This window comes from Pangasianodon hypophthalmus, chromosome 28, assembly GCF_027358585.1.
Source record: "Pangasianodon hypophthalmus isolate fPanHyp1 chromosome 28, fPanHyp1.pri, whole genome shotgun sequence".
NCBI lineage: Eukaryota > Metazoa > Chordata > Actinopteri > Siluriformes > Pangasiidae > Pangasianodon > Pangasianodon hypophthalmus.
The window spans coordinates 2,219,503-2,234,003 of record NC_069737.1 but is presented as its reverse complement, the minus strand read 5'-3'; the positions used below and the strand labels follow the sequence as shown (position 1 = coordinate 2,234,003).

The following is a 14,501-nucleotide window of genomic DNA, read 5'->3' as shown; positions in this document are numbered from 1 at the left end:
ATGTTGTATATGGTACAAAGTTAGCGCTGAAATTACTAATTATTTTAACATGCTTTTAAGGATAATTATTATGTCTTTTATTTTAGTTAAACATTTAGTAAAGCTTTTAGTAAAGGTTTGGCTCCACTGTGGTACACATACTCAATAAAGAACTCTGAAATATTTGTAATTTTAAACGATAAAAAAAATTGATTAGGGACGCACGGAAATTTTTCTTGAAAATAGCCAAAGAGAAAAAATCTGAACATTTTGTCTTTTTAAACATCTATAAAATGATTTTGTATTTCTTATTTTGAGTTTCTCTCACCACCCTATTTGTAAATCAAGCGACTCCACGCGGGGTCGTGACCCCTGGCTCAACGTTTCTCTGCATTTGAACAAAGGTTGTAACAAAACAAAGGTTGGGAAAAAAACAAACAACACGCCCCTCATCTCACAATTCGTATTTAGGAACTCGGGACGTTCTCCTCAACCCCGAATTCAGGGAGTGACGTCAAATCAAAATGGCCGCTCACAGCACGAGCAGTAAACACAGCAGCACTCCTTACTTTAAATGCGTTATACTGGATATACACAAGTATTAGCTTTAGATCAATCATCATACAGATATATTCACTTCTTAAAATTATTATTACTGACTCTACAGTTCACTGTTCTGAAGAGGAAAACAGCCATCACTCACTCATCACAGTTTGCTAGCTAGCTTCTTGCTAAAAAAAGTAGAACGTGGAAATGTGTGTGTTTTTTTAGAGGTCAAAAACGACGCAGTTCCAAGCGCAGACTTCACACTTCCGAGGTAAGTCGAACGCCTGATCCTCCAGCCTGAAACAGGTTATTTGACCTTTTCCGCTAATCTTTCCTGTTTGTTTGCTCTTTGCTCAACACGTCGATAAGCTCTGAACGTGAACCAGAACAAAACATACTGAACTCATTCTCCACGTCTGTCTCTTTTTTAAAAAATAAATCCACCACACAAGATGTCCTGTAGACGTTAAACATGATCGGTGGGACAATCCGGGTATTAGAGAATTCCGATTAGACCTGTAGGTCGTGACATTTGCTTTGGAGCGCGTCGTTTTTCCGCAGATGTCCAGTCACAAGTTCATGATGAGTTATTTCCTGGTGACTTCAACTTACCCAATGCTTGTTACCCAACAAGCAGGTCATACCCAATGTTTACTAAGTTCTTTATTTCTCTCTGGAAAAGTACCAAAGAATCACAAAAAATACTTTTTCTTTCAAAGGGGAAGTTATGGGCTAATTTGGGAATTGCATAATTGTTTATTATTAGGATAAAAGGACTTTGTTAGCAGTGTATAAAGTTCCATTATTTTTGGACTGTTAAGGAGATTGATAAAGGGAGAGAAATAAAGCAAAATAAAAAATAAATAAATAAAACAAGAAGATTAAACCAAAAAAAAAATTAATGAAAGAAAAAAAATGTGTTCATGAATAAAAACGAAAACAAAACACAATTAGAAACCAAAACAGAATGAATACATGGGAGAAAAAAAATTTAAAAAAAGTAGAGAAATCTTATTAAAAAAGAATTAAATAAAGTAAAACAAAATAGAAGAATAGAACAGAAGAATAAGAATACAATGGGGAAGAAATACTGATGAATAGTAAATATTGAGGTATTGCTGTGTTAGGTTGAGCCAGGTGTGTGTGTGTGTGCGTGTGTGTGAAAATATATTTCTCATGCTACTTGTGAGGCATGCAGATACTACAAAATAATGTCTGCAATATAAATGTATTTAAAAATAATAATAATAAATGTCTTTTATATATAAATATAAATTTAAAAATGTCTACAAAAATATGTTTGTACTTTCTGTATTTAAAAATAATTTTTAGTCATAAAAATATAATATATAATAAATTTAACTCTGAAAGGAGAAAAAAATAAAATCTGTGAAAATTAACATTTTATAATTTTGAAGATTAAGTGCAATTTTTTAAGATCAAATCCTCTTCTTCCAGATTTATTTTAAAGTAAATAATTTTCTTTAAAATCCACTAAAAAGATATCACGATATCTCATAAAAGTGTATTGTGACATAATTTATCACGATATCAAAATGATGTCATCATATCGCACAGCCCTAATTGCCATTTTGATATTTAAAGGCTCTTTTCTCTCACTCCCACCCTCCTTGTGTTTTTTTTTCCTGCTCTGGCTGCAGCTACTCGAGCCAACTTCCAGCGAGCGACAGAACAAAGGAAGCTCGCTGACTGTGGAGTGGAAATTTCCACTCTCAGCCCCAGCCCCAGCCCCAGCCCGAGCTGCATGAACATTTGAAACCTAATACAGCAGAAGGGCAGCAGTAAAAGCCCCGGGGTCTTCAGAGCTTCAAGCTTGTGCAACACGCTGGAGTAGAGCTGTAAATAATCCCCGCATTTATTTATAGTAAATCCAGCAGTGTGCATAAAGATCAACTGATATCATCAAGCTGATCTGCAGAATATCTCCAGTTCCTGGTCCTGCTATTAAACACCACCCTATCTGTACACCATCCCCTGTGTATGTGTGTGTGTGTGTGTGTGTTGTTTTTGTTTTGGTTTCACAGTAATGCAGGAGTTTTACTAAAATCACGCATAACAGCTGTGAAAGTGAAACCACAACCGCTTCTCCATGTGTCCCCTGTGCTCCCGAGTGTATTCTTTCGGTTCACTCTTAAAGTTTAATTAAAAATATCAGACTTTTGTGAAAAATACTCAGCTCTACCAGCTCTATTTCAGACTAACTATGTGACTTTTATGCAAACAAACTCAATTCTACCATAAATAAATAAATAAATACGTCTTTTAACAATTTGTGATTTGAGCTATTTACAATTAAATAATTATATATATATATATATATTTTTTTTTTTCTTAATGTCAGCAGGTAGCTGTTTTTGGTCTACAAGTCATTGGAAATTCATTTCTGCTCCACGACTCAGACTTTTAGTTCAGACTTAAAAATGTCTACTTAAAAATGCGTGACTTTTATAAAAGGAATAAAACAAGAACAAACACAAACAAACAAAAAACAAACAATTAAATTAATTAAAAAATACAGAAATCCATTTCAGCTATTTAGTTTCTTTCAGTTCAGTAAAATGATTTGATTTTTTTTTATTTATTTCTACTCCATGACTCAGAATTTTAGTTGGTCTAATTAAAAATATGTGACTTTAATGAAAGAAAAAAAAAACTCAATTCTGCCTCCCCAAAATTAAATACATCATAATAATAATTTAAAAACAAATGGATGGATAAATGGATGGATGGATAAATGGATGGATAAATGGATGGGGTTGAAGTCACAGTGTGACATGCCGTGACATGTTTCAGATTCCAGCACAGAGTGTGTGTTCAGGTATGAAAAATGTCACACACATATGAGCGGTTCATTATCCTACCGTGTGTGTGTGTGTGTGTGTGTGTGTGTGTGTGTGTGTGTGTGAGAGAGAGAGAGAGAGAGAGAGAGAGGGTGGTGTTTTGGTCGTCAGTCAGATCTCACTGCGTCTGGTCTCGAAGCTGTAACGTTAGCTCTAGATGACACAAACACACTGTAGAAATGGCAGAGGCAGCTGTTCTGTTGCCCCTCGACCTGGATTCCTCACACATCTCTCTCTCTCTCTCTCTCTCTCTCTCTCTCACTCCCTCTCTCTCTCTCTCTCTCTCACTCCCTCTCTCTCTCTCTCACTCCCTCTCTCTCTCTCACTCCTTCTCTCTCTCTCACTCCCTCTCTCTCTAACCCCTTCTCAGTCCATGTGCACTCTCAAACACAGCATGTTAGCTTTTGTTAACGTGCTAGCACCTCTGATCCTTACACACACTTACTAGCAAATAAGCACCGAGGTCCTAATAATAATAATAATAATAATAATAATAATAATCAGATCTCATGACTGGGAAATTTCACCTCATGATTAATCGTCATATATCCAGTTGTGACATTTACGTTGAATTTTATTAGTAATTTTATTTTAATAATGCATACACACGGCTCTCACGCGTCAACACGGAGAAATTTACACTTCTGTTTGCCTCTTAAACTTAAAGATTATAAAGATGTATAAAAATAAATTAATTTTAGATGGGAAATTACTGAATAACTTTCTGAAATATACATTTTAGCGTTTAAAGTTTAATTTCTTTTTTTTTTTTTTACTAAATATTATTGTGCTACATGACAAAACATGGATTGATCTGGTCAAAAAATAAATAAAATAAAGATATAAACATGTAATGGGTAATAAAAACAGACATCTAATAACATAAATATATATTATGTTACATTTGTTAAATAAAAAAGTTACAACAAATTGTTAAGTTGTAGAGTTGTTGTTTATGTACAAAGTTAGCTCAAGTGACCTCGAAGATCAGCGCATCCTTGAAGCAAAGCAGCTGTTAGTATGCTTATCTTACAACCAAAACACACACACACACACACAGCGCTAATGCGGCTCTGTTTATCTAGCAGTGTTATGCTAACAGCCAATTGATTGACTGAGTGAAAGTTTATGAGTCGGCAACGGAAGAGTGGAGCCGTTATCAGTGTGAGTGTACGCTCGGTTCTCCGCTCGGTTCCCCGCTCGGTTCCCCGCTCGGTTCCCCGCACGCCATCTGACACCGGATATAGAGAGATAAGCTCCTGGGATTGATAAACTGATAAGCTGATAAGGTTACTTTATTAAACCACCTGGAGAAAATGGCTGCCAGATTCACAGCTTTCTCAAAGTCTGTTAGATATTAAAGAGACAGAACTGAGATTATTCACTTCTGTCAGCTTCTGTCTGTTTGTCTGTCTTTCTGTCTGTCTGTCTGTCTGTCTGTCTTTTTGTCTGTTTGTCTGTTTGTCTGTCTGTTTGTCTTTTTGTCTCACTGTCTCTCAGGTTTATCTGCCTTTGTTTCTCTGTCTGTCAATCAGATTAGTCTGTCACAGTAATAACACTGAGTGTGTTTAACTGTGTGTTTGTGTGTGTGTTTAACAATGTGTGTGCGTGTTTGTGAGTGTGTGTGTGTGTGCGTGTGTGTGTGTTTAACACTGTGAGTGTGTGTGTGTGTGTGTGTTTGTGTGTGTGTTTAACACTGTGAGTGTGTGTGTGTGTGTATGAGTGTGAGATATGAGTCTGTGGTGGTTAACACTGTGTGTGTTTAACTGAGTAGGTTTAACACTGAGAGTGTGTGTGTGTATGTGTGTGTTTAACACTGTGTGTGTGTGTGTGTGTGTGTGTGTGTGTGTTTAACACTGTGAGTGTGTGTGTGTATGAGTGTGAGATATGAGTCTGTGGTGGTTAACACTGTGTGTGTTTAACTGAGTATGTTTAACACTGAGAGTGTGTGTGTGTGTGTGTGTGTTTAACGCTGAGTTGAGGGAAAAGGTGTTTGACTCCCTGCGGCCGACACTGAGCTCATCTCATTCTGTTCCTGCTCTGAACTCCACGTCCCCAACAACACACCCTCTCATTAGTTCCTAACAGAACCTGAAGAGCAGGAGAGCACATCTGTACACACTGTTCAGTCTGAGGAAAGCAAAACAGCTGGACAGACAAGTCCAGAATATTCATCACACTCTGACTCTGACTTCTCATGCTGATCATGAGACAGATCTCCAGTGTCCATGAACCAGAGAGAAGAACAACTGACTTACTTTAGAGTCATTTAATTCTAAATAAATACGAGTTCTTCAAGGGTTCTTTGGAAGCCTACTGGTTCTACATTTCTATAGGAGGTTCTACTTAGAAGCTCTACAGAAAGAGAAAACCTCTCACATGGACTGGACAGGAAATGACAAAAGACTGTTGGAATAAAAGGGTTCCTCAAGGGTTCTAGCTTTCTAAAAGGGTTCAATTTAGAAGTTTTACTGAAACGCAAATCTTCTCAATATGTTCCTCAAGGGTTCGTGCTTTCTAACCTTTACTGAGAGGGAAACATGGAGAGGCAATGATGATGTAGTGATGTGAAGTGATGATGATGATGTGAAGTTCCTCAATGGGTCATCAGATATTGGTTCTAGCTTTCGAATTTCATTCTATTTAAAACATTCAGTGAAAGCGAGATGGACATAAGTGATAGACTGTTAGAAAAAAGGTTCTTCAAGGGTAATAGCTTTTTAAAAGGATTCCATTTAGAACCATTACTGAAAGGGAAAACCTCTCAAATGGATTGGACCGGCAATATCAAATACACTTGTTGGAAAGAAAAGGGTTCATCAAGGGTTCTAGGTTTCTAAAAGAGGTCTATTTAGAACTTTCACCAGAAGGGAAATTGAAGGGGCAGTAATGATAGAATCAGTTCCTCAAGGGTTCCTCTGATGGCTGTTGGATGTGGCTTTCTAAAGAGTTCTGGTTAGAACATGAAAGGGAAAATGGAGGGCAGTGATGATAGATTGGGAGGAAAAAAATGGTTCCTCAGTGGTTGATTGGATGGCTACTGGTTCTAACTTTCTATAGGGGTTTTGTTTAGAACCTTTACAAAGACGAAAAACATCTTAAATGGAACGATAGGCAATGGAAAAAAAACGGTTCCTCACAGGTTCTTGCTTTCTAAAACTGCTGTACTTAGAAGTTTTACTGAAAGGAAAATCCTCTAAAAGGGTTCCTCAAGCGTTCTTCGCTAGTTTCTTTGTGTAATTAAGGGTTCTTAGCTCACTAGTTTGCAAACCTTTCTGTTTCCTGTTCATGCTGTGAGCAGCCATTTTGTTTAACGTCCCTTGCTGAACTCAGGGTTGAGAAGACCATCTGGAGCTCCTTACTAGGAATTCCGAGTTGTTTTCTTTGGTGGGAAGTCAGAAATTATGAGCTATCCTTATTTGTACCTTTAGTGTCTGTCAGGTCTGTCTACAACATGAGTGTGGTGCGGAAAAACTCCCCGAGACGACACGAGGAAGCAGATTCCTGAGGGAACTCGAGCTGGTTCTAGCCTGTGAGCGCAGGACAGTGTTTATGATCACAGCAGCAGCTCGTAGGCACAAATTTACAGCATCCAGGTGAGATGAAACACTGAAACACTGAAGCGTGAGAATTGTTTTTCAGGAATCTTCAGTGCAGTCGAAGCACAGCGGTGCATTCTGGTTATAAATGATTATCGAAAATGAAAGTGAAAAAGTGTGGTTTACTTGCCTGTCAGCCCCGAGCCATGCAATCTCACCCCATTCTCACATCCTTATACAACGTCAACAACAACATAGTCAGGGTTATGCAACTGTGCACGTGGCGAAAGTGTAGCATTACAAATCCCGAGCAGCATGAGGAGATTAAAGTTGTGTCGAGATGTGTGTTAGAGCTAAGAGGTTTATGTCGGAGTTGTGAAACACAGTATCGACTGACAAGGCTGTAAAAGACACTGGATGAATGAACCGCTCTGCCTGAGTGTGCATTTTATCACACAAAACACATTTCCAATCAAATCCAGTAACCAAGTGCAGTAACCGAAAGAACCGAGCTGGCATGAGCAGGAACGATGTTTTCTGAGACATCAAAAAAAAAAAAAAAAACACATCAATGAAACTAAAATGGAAGATCTTCATCTCACACATGGGCTTTCTCTAGAAACAGGGTTCCTCAAGGGTTCTTCAATGAGTTTCTGCTTGGAATCTGTTCAGAACCTTCCACCTTTCTAGCTAGAATTTTTAAAGGTTCCTGCAGAGGAACAAACTCAAGAACTCATGAACACATGAACTCAAGAACCTGTACTCGATGAAAAAGTGTGGATGTCAGATTAGAAAGTGTAGATTTTGGATGAAAAAGCGTTATATGTTGGATTAGAAGGTGTAGATATTGGATTTGAAAACGCAGATGTTGGATCTGAAAACATAGATGTCGGATTAGAAGGTGTAGATGTTGGATTAGAAGGTGTAGATGCTGGATTAGAAGGTGTAGATGTTGGATTAGAAGGCGTAGATGCTGGATTAGAAGGTGTAGATGTTGGATTAGAAGGTGTAGATGTTGGATGAAAAAGCGTTATATGTTGGATTAGAAGGTGTAGATGTTGGATTAGAAAGCACGGATGTTGGATTAGAAGGTGTAGATATTGGATTGGAAGGTGTAGATGTTGGATTGGAAGGTGTAGATGTTGGATTAGAAGGTGTAGATGTTGGATTAGAAAGCACAGATGTTGGATTAGAAGGTGTAGATGCTGGATTAGAAGGTGTAGATGTTGGATTAGAAGGTGTAGATGCTGGATTAGAAGGTGTAGATGTTGGATTGGAAGGTGTAGATGCTGGATTAGAAGGTGTAGATGTTGGATTGGAAGGTGTAGATGTTGGATTAGAAGGTGTAGATGTTGGATTAGAAGGTGTAGATGTTGGATTAGAAAGCACGGATGTTGGATTAGAAGGTGTAGATTTTGGATTGGAAGGTGTAGATGTTGGATTAGAAGGTGTAGATGTTGGATTAGAAGGTGTAGATGCTGGATTAGAAGGTGTAGATGTTGGATTGGAAGGTGTAGATGTTGAGCAGTAAAGCTATCCTGCAACAGCAGGACCATGTGAGGGAAATCAGTCCTAACAATATAGGCATAACAACGCGCAATAACGTGTAATAACGTGTAATGACGTGAAGCTGTGCACTGAAAACGCGTCGGGGAAAAAAAACCCACCTACCTTTTCTCTTCTTCCTTTAGATTCCTTTCTTCTTCCGATCCAATGCACTGTAATTAAAAGCCACACTATGTGAATCACGGACGCAACCCTTCGGTCGGGGTGTGTGTGTGTGTGTGTGTGTGTGTCTGTGCGCGCGCGCTGTTTAACGTTACAGATAAAGCGAAACCGCGCGCATCGCGTCACTTCTTCCCAAGCGCTTTAATCATTAATGTGAGTGTGTGAGGAGGAAAGTCGCAGCTCTCGGAGCTTCCTCACGGTTCAGCAGAGAGAAACACACACGCACACACACACCCTCCCCACACACACATGAGTCTGTCGCTCAGAAACGTTCCGGTGCGACGACGACGGCGTTTCTGCACGTAGCGCGCGAGCAGCGTCCCGCCCTCCTGCTCTGCGGCCCGGGAGCGCGCACGGGGAGCGCGCCAGAGCGCAGGGAGCGCGCACGAGGGGATGGTGGTGGGTGGGATTTTTGTGCGCGCGCAGGAATGAACACACACACACACACACACACACACACACACACACACACACACACTCTCTCTCTCTCTCTCTCTCTCTCTGATTTTTTTTTATTTTTTAGTGCTTTTTACTGAATTTATCTTTATTTAATAACTTTTTTTTACTTAATTAGTCCATTTTTAAATTTAATATATACTTTTTGTATTTTTAAACTAAATGTATATGTTTTTATATTTATATTTGTTTACAATTAAATATTTTATATAGATAAATTTATCCTTATTCAATAATGTTTTTCTTAATTTGGTTAATTTTTTTATATTTAAATATTTAAATATTTAATTAATTTTTTGCTTTTTAATTTTTTTTACTAACTGGATCCTTATTTATTAACTTTGTTGTACTTAATATATCATTATTTTATAGTTTTGTACTCAATTTATCCTTATTTCTCCTTAATTTATTATTATTTAATAACTTTTTAAATACTTTTTTATACTTAACATTTTAATACTTCACTGTTTATCCTTCTATCATATTTTTACTCAATTATTTATATAATTTAATATTTATAAATATATATTTTTAAATTTAATACGTATGCTTTAAATTTATCTAAAACTATAAAAATATTTATTTATCTATTTTTAACACCCCCTGCAGTGATGAGTGTTCAGATTTGTACTGAATAATTTGCATCAATTTGAGAAAAAAAAATATATATATATTTTTAATGATTTGCAAATAGATCTGTTTAGTTCAGGGCACAGAAGTAATCTGACTCACTGATATACTGTAATCTCTTATAAAATATTTAATGAACACTAGAAATGACTTGTCTATTATAAAAAATATAAACAGTAAACAATAAATAAACATTATTTGTGCATGTAGTTGCATTTCGCTCGATATCATATCAATCATGTCATAAAAAAGTATTTTTTAAAAACTATGTATGCTAATTTTTCATAACTTTTCATATAAATTGGTTTAGAAAAAATAATCGGAATGAAATCATGCTTTTGTACAATTTAAAGACTGTTCCCACATTTTATCACTTTATTATTGCTCACACTTAATTATAAACTTTTCAGTGAAATTCTTTAATTAGCATGCGTGTGTGATGATGCTAATGATGTTGATGCTGAGATTATGATGTTAAGATTTTATGTTTTAATAAAAGTGTACTATGTTTTTAGTATGTGTCTTACATTTGGAAGAAATTATTTTGCCGGATTTATCTGTCTTTTTCTAAAATGAAAGCATCATACTGTAGTCCAAGCTTCATGAACACTGAGATGTTGATCATCAGTAGCCATCCTTGTTCCTGAGCAGGGAGACATTTTTTTGGTTTAATCATTTCAGGAAGTGCATTGTGGGAGGAAACAGAGGACACGCTTAGTGCAGACGTGGAGACGTGTGCCAGTGCATGCCAATGAGCCGCCCGTGACAGACGTGCATTGTGAGAAGACAGAGTGGGTGGCATCACGTGACCTCGTCAGTGAGAAGGCGAGGGCGCCAACGAAGACAAAGCACTGAAGGTTTAATGATGAGACTGGCACATGGTGCGAAGGTGGGAGGGGGGAGGGGGAGGGCAGTTGGCGGGGGACACTGTGGAGACACGTAGAGCAGGAAGAAGAGGAAGTACAAGGAGGACAGGATGACACGAGTCCTGGACATCACTTACAAATACACTCCTGGGAAAAAAAAAAGGGCTAAGCCCAAAATAGCAAATATGAAGCTTTTAATGGTCTTTTGGAAAAAATCACTGGTCAGAAAATCAGCAAGAATGAAACACTGCACTCCTGAGAGCTCCTGAGCCTCCACTCGCTGGTTTCCTTTTTGCTGAACTGTTTGTTTGGGGAAAAGCTAGAAACTCAAAGAGAAATTCACTTCTATAGTCTTCTTGTAAAGGTAAAATCATGATAATAATTAACGAGTTTGATGTAACATTCAAACTAACACATGTCTGGTTACACAAAATTTTCCAAAAATATCTTCTGGGATTTTTTTTCTTCCTTAAAAGATCAGTGATTATTTGATTATCTGCCGCACCTGATACAGCAAATGAAGAGCCACGAGGCTTAAACGTTTACAGAAATCAAAGGGAAAAGCTCTCGCATACTGACTTCCTTTATCTATCTGTTTCATTCCTGCTCATTTCCTGACCAATGATTTGGTGTTAAGACCATTAAAAGACTAATATTTTGCCAATTTGAGCTTGGACTGTTTTTGTTTTGCCCAGGAGTGTGTACAGTACACACTGTAAAAACTCCCATAATCCTCTTCGTTTAGGAGATTAATCTACAGTTTAGATCAGGACTGAGAGTAAAACCTGTGCTAGAATCAGTCAGGTAACAATAAATAAATAAATAAATAAATAAAAAACACTACTACTATTACTACTACTACTAAAATAATAATAATAATAATAATAATGAAACAAATAAATAAACAAATAAACAAATAAATAATAGTGCTTATCCAGCTTGCTTATGTATTTAAATATTTAGACAAAACCATTAATATTAAAGTAGTGGTCATTTATTACATGACTAACTGTCATAGAATCGTCACTTAAATGTGAATAAACAAACAAACAAACAAATAAATAGTAATAATAAATAAACAGTATTTTTAAAAGTTCAAAAGTAATATAAAAGAGGAACTGTGACTTGAATGAATGAATGAATAGAGGGATGAATGAATAGAGGGATGAATGAATAGAGGGATGATGGGTTGCCGTCTCTCTGGCTCCATAAAACAGAGAGAGCATCAGTTAGCCATTCTCCTCACTAATCCCCTAATAATATTTATATAAAAACTTTATTAAATATTTAGACAACACCTTCACTTTATTCACTGTGGTACAATCAGTCACTTAATCATTAATCAGTTCATTTAAAAATAATAATTATTTAACAACCTAAATAAATAAAAACAGAGAGAAATGATAGATTACCCTCTGGCAGTTTACAAGAGGAAGAACTGCTGATTGAGCTGCTGACGGAGACGAGTCCTCTGTGCGTGTGTGTGTGTGTGTGTGTGTGTGTGTGTGTGTGTGTTTGGTACACACAGCCCCTTTAGAGCCATGCTGACTTTAAACACTCGGCTTTTCAATGTCACATTGAGAGCAAATACAGATTACAGTGTTGTTTTTATTACTGGAGCTCCTTTGCTGGGGGGCTGCGTTGTGTCCGTGCTGCTCGGCCAGAAGTTTCTAATACTTTACTTATTTATCTTTTCTGTAGGAACGACTAACTCACAGCGTCATTTTTCTTAGTCACGCTTTCTTTTTGCTTTGTTTTTTTATTATATGGCAGCTCAAAACCGGAGAGGGTGAAGGCTACCACGTGCTTCCTCTGAGACACGTGAAGTCGACCGCATCGTTTCGACCTGCTGTGCCACTCAGAGGAAAGCGCTATCCGCCCTCTTCCACATACATGAGCTCACGGACGCCCGCAATTGGCTAGTGTCACTGTGACTGACAGGCGACAGAAGGTATGCCCCTCCCATCGAGACAGCATGGCTCATTTCTCTGTATATATATACATAAAACATGTCATTTCTTACGACATTTATAAAAAAAAATTCTTTTTGTAAACGAAGCTCCACAGCGATGCTGAACTCTCGATTCTGATTGGTCGGAAAGCTCTAATACATGATCTTTTTATGGTTTCTATGGTTTCTTCTTCAGCCTCATGCTCTCTGGATGAAAGGGAGAATTTTAACAATGATTTAAACAAAGAAACATCCTTGATGTTGCTGTAAGGAGACGTTTATTCAACACTTTGTGAAGATTTCAAGAGAGAAAAGGACTGTTTATAGCTGTTAGTATGTAGTAATCGAATAAAACACTTCACCCCATCGCTGATTATTTTCCTGTTACAGCACGTCCCTAATGCTAACTCATCTGTTCAAACCCATTTCCTCCAATTTACGCCAATTTCCTTCTTACACACTCCTCATGAAAACTGTATTACATAACATAGCCTCTGTCTGAATAAGGGTGACAAATGTTTTTTTTTTTTTTCCTGAATGAATAATTCAGAAGTGTAGGAGGACATTTTATGAATCATTTCTTTTCTGATTCACAGAAAAAAGCACCGGATATAAAGAGACAGCAGGAGGAAAAAAGTCGGAGATCAGTCTCTATAGTGATAATGATGATAAAGATTAGGATAATGATGATGATGATGATGATGATGATGGTGATGATGATGGTGATGGTCACGTGGCATGAAATCAGCCATTATGTAAAAAGCAGGACGTTTATATGACACATTTCAGTCTCTCTTTCACCCTCTAGTGTTTGAGATGTGACATTACACAACTGACAGATGAACTAAATAATCCTGAGTCTTCCAATGTAATCATTTAAACCATTAGTGGTTCCTGATGATTACTGGTGGTTGTGTAATGGTTGTGTAATGGTTGTGTAATGGTTGGGTAATGGTTGTGTAATGGTTTTGTGTGCCCCATATGGTTTGATTTCACACTGTTAAAAAGGTCGTACTTAAGTAAGTTGTGGTCTAATTTAAGTTTAATTTAAGTAAGTTGCAGTTGGTGTTTTGATTAGGGGAAAATAAATGAAATAAACAGATAGCCAATAAACAGACAAATATTCCATTACGTAGAACAAAATTATTAAACAGAAAATTAAAAAAAACGTCAAAATGATTAGATGCTGATGAGGAAATTAGATGGAAACCATTAAATCATTTCTTATTAAGAAGTGAAAATAATATTTATAATGTTTTTTTAGAGCAGGGAAGAACATTTCAGATTTTTTAGATTCTTCGAGATATAAATGAGCATAAATAATTCTGAATGATTCGTAAAGCTTCAGTAGTGTTTTGTCCTGTCATGTGACCACTCTATGATTTAACAATTTGTAGTATATTTATTAATAGAATAAGAGTTCATGAGTTCATGATTCTAGATTATTTTATTTATTTTATTTATGTTTCTTCTTCTTTTGTAATAATAAAATTTTTTTTATTATTAACAATTTACATAATTCCTCTTTGCCCCAAGATGGTGATAATAATAACAACAATAATCATCATCATCATCATCATCATCATCATCATCTCCTGCCTCCTCCTCCTCCTCCTCCTTCTTCTTCTTATTATTATTATGACCATAATAATAACAACAACAATAATAACATCATAACTTCAATAACTTCATCATCCTTCTTCTTATTATTATTTATTTATTTATTTATTTATTTTTTGAAATTTTAAAAAAATAATTCACATATTTCCCCTTCAGCCCAAGACGTGGCTAATGAATCTAATGAGTGAACGTATGCTGGTCACGTTACTCTCCTCTCTCTGCTGTATAATAAACGTGGGACAGTTTGGGAGTAATCTGTGAGTTCAGTTTTCTGGACGCTGCAGTTTGGGAGATTTTCCTGTAGGCTGCAGCAAATGCACTGTAA

The 14,501-nt window shown here is 36.7% G+C and overlaps 1 protein-coding gene across 2 annotated transcripts in view; it reads right to left on the bottom strand.

Moving 5' to 3' along the window:
- Positions 1–9,000, bottom strand: part of rnf24 (ring finger protein 24) — a 35,642-nt gene extending 26,642 nt beyond the window's left edge. The window contains exon 1 of one of the 2 annotated variants that reach the window (XM_026945308.3): positions 8,593–9,000. The gene's annotated coding sequence lies outside the window, so the exon portion shown is untranslated. The remainder of the gene's footprint in view (positions 1–8,592) is intronic. The other variant, XM_026945307.3, reaches the window with a different exon arrangement.
- Between the last annotated feature and the right edge of the window lie 5,501 nt (positions 9,001–14,501).